Raw genomic sequence first — 7,067 nt, 5'->3', positions numbered from 1 at the left:
GCAAATGTAGTCTAATAGCCAACATGGCAAAACATTATCAAATCAGACACATTTGAATAACAGTATTTGAAATTGAAACATCAGTAGGCTAGTGCATCTATCTGTTTTGGCGTGCAAAATATAAAGATTTGATGTGATATAGCCTATAGGACTTTTTGATTTGAAAATGCATCAACCAGTCATGCAAATTTCAGAGGAGGAGTTTTAGATATATATATATATATATATATATATATATATATATATCACAATCCACCCATCCATCCATGCAGATTTCAGAGGACTTTGCATCCAGTGCCCTCCAGAGAGGCGTGATGCTTTACTCACAGCACAGCAGCTCTGGTTTGAGACAAAGAATCTCACATTATCCCCTGGAGTCTGAGAATCTCTTATCATCCTCACCAAATACATACCAGATATGCCAATCAAACCCAGCTGCACTGACTGGAATGCAGTGCCTATTTTGAAAAAACTTTACCTTTTGTGAGTCTAGGGAAGGCATTTATTTTCATGATCTTACCAACTGAGGCGCTGTAGGTTACCCAGGATCTAAAATGGAGAAGGGGGCCCCTCAGGTAGCCTACTAAAGTCATTCCAACATGTACATTTCATACTGCTGGTTTGGGTTGAAATCAGTGAAATTGCAAACAAATGTCAAAAATATAATAGAGCAGCTGCTGTTGTTTTGAAATCTAAAACAAACTGGAACACGCAGATCTGGCTGGATTTTTTTCTGCTCCGACTAAAAGAGAATTATCCTCTGCGGACAGTATTTTGAAAAGACGACCAGTGCTGAAAATCTGTTTACAAGAGCTTAGTGTGAACCCATCAATAAAACCCATCCTTTCAAAAAGAGGTGTGTGTTTGAGTTGTGGATTGGTGGACACAGATTTGCTTTGTTTTCTTACAAATTGTATTACCTTTCATACTTTATATAAGCAGAATGATGTGATGCAAGATGTAAGGTACACAGGGTATAAATCCCTCACTCCTCATTTAACCATTACCGACAGTCAACACACCCCCACATTTCTCCAGACTGCTTTCACAATGCGGATATCAAGATAAGAAAAAAAGTTCAAAAGAAACTCATAAATGCCAAAAGGGATAAACCAAAACATCAGCAATATAACAGAACTTTTTGTCTTTTGATGCATGATAAAAACTCACAAACAGGTTTATATTTGCTTAAGATTATTTGTTCCTGAGAGGAATTGCAGGATTTCATTTCAAACAAACTGACTGACTTGGAGGTTATGATGACTCATATGGATGTTGTTTCTAGATGCAATGATTTTCATGTGGGCATAAGACGAGTCAACATCCCTACTCATACAGTTGTTAACTATCATAAATGTGTCTAATTTGTCTGCATTAGAGGTTCTTTAAGTCTTGCTGTCACATCCTGGTAACACATCCTTCCTCTTCTTATTTTGTGACCCACTGACTTGTATCCATAATAGGACTCAAATACTTTATTGCCGCCTGGAGCCGAGCCTGACCAAACTATTGCCAAATTCTCTGTATCCTCAAGTGGCTCCAGTATTTCTAACTTTACAAGTGCAGCCACTGGATGAGTAACACTTCATATTACAAACACACCAGATGGCTGAGAGCAGATATGGCTTACTGTGGGACTGTTAGTGAGGGCTTTTGCTGCCTGCTTTATCATCAACTATGGTGGCTGGCTCGCACTCCGTGTCAGCAGAAGAGACAATGGCTGTGTGTGTGTGTGTGTGTGTGTGTGTGTGTGTGTGTGTGTGTCTAAAGGCTGTCTGCCACTCTCAGCCCCAGCCAGTATTTATTTAAAACCCCAGAGCTATGCTTTAGTTACTCTCCCTGTTTACATAGGTTTCACTCCACACACACACACACACACACACACACACACACACACACACACACACACTGCATCATTATGAAGGCACGCAAGCAGACTGGCTGCTATGAGCGGACGGACTGTGTTCCACTTTGATAAATGGCTCTACTACTAACTAGATAATATCTGTATGTTTCTTGTTAATCTGCCGTGAGGCTCTCTTCCAAGAGATACGATGATAACAAGCTCCACCCGGGCTACTTGCATTGTGCTGTATCAACTTGTGCTGGTTTAAATAATTCTACTCACAGCAGATACGTTCAAGAGGCAGAATAATAAGATAGGAAATATGATACATCCTGACCATTTCAGTGGGAATAGTTTAGTTATCACCAAGACAAATTGCCTTCTATCCACAAGCTCAAACAAAGACAATGGTACGTATATTCTCATTGAGTTTGTTTGTCAGTGCCATACTCTAGTTGAGAAACAGGCTTGTTTTTCTAAACAGTATCTCTTTTGTACTTGAATACTAAATATTTGCTCCTCTGCCTCTAATCTCTTCAGGCACATTGCATTTTGCCTGAAACATCATAGAAGGTACCGTAAGTCTATGGGAAGGGCCCTTTTGTGTATACTTATCTGAACAGTCCAAGAGTATTACTTAAATAAAAGATGCTAACAGTATGCACAGTGTGATTGTATTGCTAACGGCTGCTATTCTCTCTCTCTCTCTCTCTCTCTCTCTCTCTCTCTCTCTCTCTCTCTCTCTTTAGTAGTGCTGACTTCTCTTCTCTCTATCTGGATCATTCCTTCTGGCTGTACAGCTCCAGGGACAGAAACTGCTGAGCCTGAAGAGATAGTGATTTTGCACATTGCAAGATGTAAAATGAGTGCACTCAGTCATATTCCCCTGTTGGATAAGTAGATTGAAATTTGGGGTTCAAAGGGAGGATTGTGGTGGAATGTTCAAGGACCACTCCCCCACCCCCACCCCCCTTCATTTTAAAACATAAGAAAATGTCTGTCTATCTTGAGTAATATACTTTTTACATATACATACATACATATATATATATGCTGTTTTTGATGATGGCCCTCTTCATGTATATTTCATACAATATTATGTTTCGTATTTGGTAGTTTAACACTCCATGTTTGGTATCTAGTTTTTACACCACAATTCACACAATAACATGTGCCTCTGGGGAACCCTGAGCCTGCATGTCAGATGAACTAAAAGGAATATCACTCAGAATACTTGCACTTCAGGTTAGCGTAGTTTTCACGGGGACCTGCAGCTGAACTCACCACTTACAACGTTACAGTGACCAGAGAGGCCCCTGTGAAAGAGTTCAAACTGAGTAGAGGTTCCCTGGTTGAATATTTAGTTGGTTGCACACTTTTTTTACTGTCTGACCCTGAATAGTTTTATAGTTTAAAGCTTCAGGAGTTGTTTAGATGTTAAATGAGTTTAATCCTGGCTGGTTTACAGGTGTTTATGTTAATATGGACTGGTCAGGAAGGATTACACTGTTGCCAGTGCTAATAATATGGACCACGGAATGATAAAAATTGGACATTTAAATATTTAAAGGGGCAGTGCTAATGAGGAAGGGGTCATCTGTCTGTCATTTACCGCTCTCCCCCTGCCAAATAGGCATCCTCAGGGACAAGGCTAATTTAATTGCACGTAAACAAACAAGGCAGCAGCAAAGTGCCACAGCAGACACCCACCCTAGTAATCTTGGTTTATTTCTGCATCTCCATTTCTTTGTTACATAATTGCGGACACCTTGCATATACTCATTATAATTCAGTTTCCATTCAGCACTTCTTTGTCTGAAGGCTGCCTCATTTGTCAGAGATGCTCCCTCCAGTTTGGAATAGCATATGTAAACACACAGGAATGTGTAGATATAATAAATAAATGGACATAGTATGCATGAGCTGCATGTTTCTACAAACTTAATACAACATTCTTTTAATCTTAATGTGTGTGTGTGTGTGTGTGTGTGTGTGTGTGTGTGTGTGTGTGTGTGTGTGAATGTGCGTGCGTGCGTGCATGTGTGTGTCAGGAAAGATAATCTACAAAAGTTTAGCTATCTATCTTATTTTATTTTGTTGTTTCATTATTTGTTTCATTCTCACATATAATACCAATCATGCACCAAGATACATTCAGTTCTTTCTACACTTCACCTTTTACTGCATTGTTATCCCAAATTAGTTGACTTTACTTTGATGCTTTAGACAAATCAAGTTTACATTAGTAGTCATTACTAAAAATCAATAGTTAACATAAGTTACTTTTGTTTAAATATAATAAATATGAATCATTTGGCCCTGTTTATCAAAACTATAGCAAGAAGTCATTCTTATGAATGTTATTTCCTTTATAACAATATAGTTTTAGGAACACTGTATTCAATACATTAGTTCCAATAAAACATAAGGGATGACAATACATAGATTATAATTTCCACCATGCTCTCCATGGACATGAATGACCATACACTACCTCACTGCCCAGACCCCATCAGTCCCCACCCAGGTCTCGGTCATGGTGCAACAACAAATGTAGATGAACATTAACACTTAATCAACCATACAAAACTAAAACCCAGGTAACATAAATGCACACCCAAAACTTTCACAGGATATTATTAAAAAACACTTTAACTAAGACAGAAACCGTGTAGAACACTTTTTTTTTCTCCCATGAGCCTTCGCACCGCTTCAGCGCAGAACAATTCCAATGACCCCGCCCCTCCCATACAGAAACTTAACATCCTTAGTTATCTCTGCTTAATATGATCTGTGCACTGCATACTTAAGATGATTATTACAAACAACTAATGTGATTTAGTAATGAATATGTTTTTTAACAAAACATGAAAGAATAAATAGTGACCACTAAAAAGTTTAATTACAACTAAATCTGGGTTTACAGTGTGAACGCTCAGAAAAGAAGAAGAAAAAGAGAGAGTATTCAGTTGCAAAATACTTGTTACTGTACCTGAGATGCTAAAAGTCTAATTATAAGTAAACTAAGTATAATTATAGAGTCAATACGTGCACTGTCTTAGCCTGTATCAGTTTTAAACTATTCTATTTTAGGTGAGTGAGGGAAATGGCATTACATGAGAAAGACACTTTAAACTCCCAAAGAATATTTTAGTACTAAAAGAAAACATCTCTCTATCATCTCTCTATTATATGAATGAAGGCATGCCATATATTCAAATTAAAATGACGTTTGTTACAAAAATAGGGCCAGACAAGCTTAAGAAACCTAGATTTACAGTATAACTTCTATATTTGCTGACAAAAACACAGATGCTACAGTGATACAATTTACTAATTAGCAGCAACCTGGTTTTCAATCTGTTGAGCACCCATATAATGAGGGCATCATAGCTAATGCAGTGTGCCCATGGTCTAAATCAAAATGCTTTTGACCCTGTCATCACTGATGACACTCAAAAACTGTTCACTTGCAACCGGGTGCAAAGACATGTTCCCAAAACCTTTCAAATAAGTATCCTTATACTATTTTGGGAAATGGTATTGGAAAATAGGACAAGAGGATCTTTCCAAAATAAATCTCCTCCTTTCTGCAATGACCTATTACATTTGCTCAAACTAATCCTGCATTGTGTAGGAAAGTACAGAGATTTCATGAATGCATAGTCAAAGCAGTACAAAGATAATAGAGATGTTTTTTTCACAGACACAGCTGTTTGGCTAAATCCCAGCTATCGCCTAGCTGCCACTCCTGAGACGAGAGCCTTAGATGCATGGGTATCCTCCACGGAGAGGTTGTCTCACCCTGCCAAGTCTGATTTAAATTCTGTCTCCCTGAGACTGAGTGAGGAGGGACAACAATAGCAAGACAAACACAATCTATTTTCTCCCCAAGTGTTGGTGGCAGTTCCTCTGTTTTGTCTTTGTCACACACATATACCAAAAGTCAGCACAGCTAGAGGCAAGCCAAAAAAGACCCAGCCACCCCTACTCCATCCCTTCTCACTTCCTCATATTATATGGCTCTATCCCTGCTACATTTTAATTTGTCATATCTTCTCAAGGGTTCACAGATGCCATCACATTTCCCCCTTGATCTTGTCAAGTGGGTGCCTAGAAACTCCTTGTGACAAAACTGTCACCTCAACCTTTGAAATCCATAAGGCCCAAGGGCTTTTTTTAACAAGTAAGGCTGGCTGGCTGGCAGCTAGCTCAGCTGCGACCAGTCACCACTTGGCAAGGGATAATCCAGTCCGACACAGCAGTGTGTGTATTCTGTGGCATCTTGATTGTTGATGGAGCAATTTAAAAAAAAATAATACAAAATGTCATCAGTCATCAGACATTTGGATTACATGCAGTATGTTCTTATCTGTTTGTCTTCTGGCTTAGACCCAGGCAAACAAGTTAACATTTTGAACTTTGGTAATATGTACTGTCTAATAACGACACATAACCTGGGAGATACACCAAGCACTCCAGTTATCGTTGGGTGTTCATTTCTTGCTCATGAATATTTCACTAACTCTATAGTTTAACTATAAGACATAATTAGAAAACACAGCAAATGTAATGTCCAGTGAAATTAACCAAAGTAGATAACAGTATTAACGATTATATGATTGAATGTGCTTGAAGTGAGAAAGGGTAATAATAAGGGGATTATTTATTAGTCTGAATAGATTGTTTACTTTATCCTGCTACAGGGAGCCAAAGGTCAGACCAAAACAGAGCTGGTGGAGATTACGTGTGTCGTTTGGAGAGATATGGATGGATGCTTGAAGATTTGAACATTGGTCTTCTGGCTTAAGGTTGATCCCCTCATTAATTAAGCCACTCTGCTGCATCTGTCTAGTGTCAGTAAATGGCACTGAAGACAACCCATGCATTTACTGAACAATATACAAATAGGAAATGGTAATTCTGTTGACTAATGAGGCCTTTATAACTATATTATAAGGCGTAACCTCTCTGGATTTTGTGATTGACGGACGCCATCTAGTGGACAGTCTTCAGCAGTGCATCAGTGAGTTAAAACGCTTTAATATTTTCTTATCGCCGACATTTAAACTACTTTGAACCGTACTAAAAAATAATAAAGATCATTGCGTGGGGTTTCTGTATATAAAAACGTGTCTAAAACAATATCACAATTTAAGTCTGACTCTATGGTTTAGCTGTAGATCTTTGGATGCGGAACTTTTGTACGGGTCTGTTTAGT

This window comes from Sander lucioperca, chromosome 16, assembly GCF_008315115.2.
Source record: "Sander lucioperca isolate FBNREF2018 chromosome 16, SLUC_FBN_1.2, whole genome shotgun sequence".
NCBI lineage: Eukaryota > Metazoa > Chordata > Actinopteri > Perciformes > Percidae > Sander > Sander lucioperca.
The sequence above is the reverse complement of the archived record's forward strand: the minus strand, read 5'-3'. Positions refer to the sequence as shown.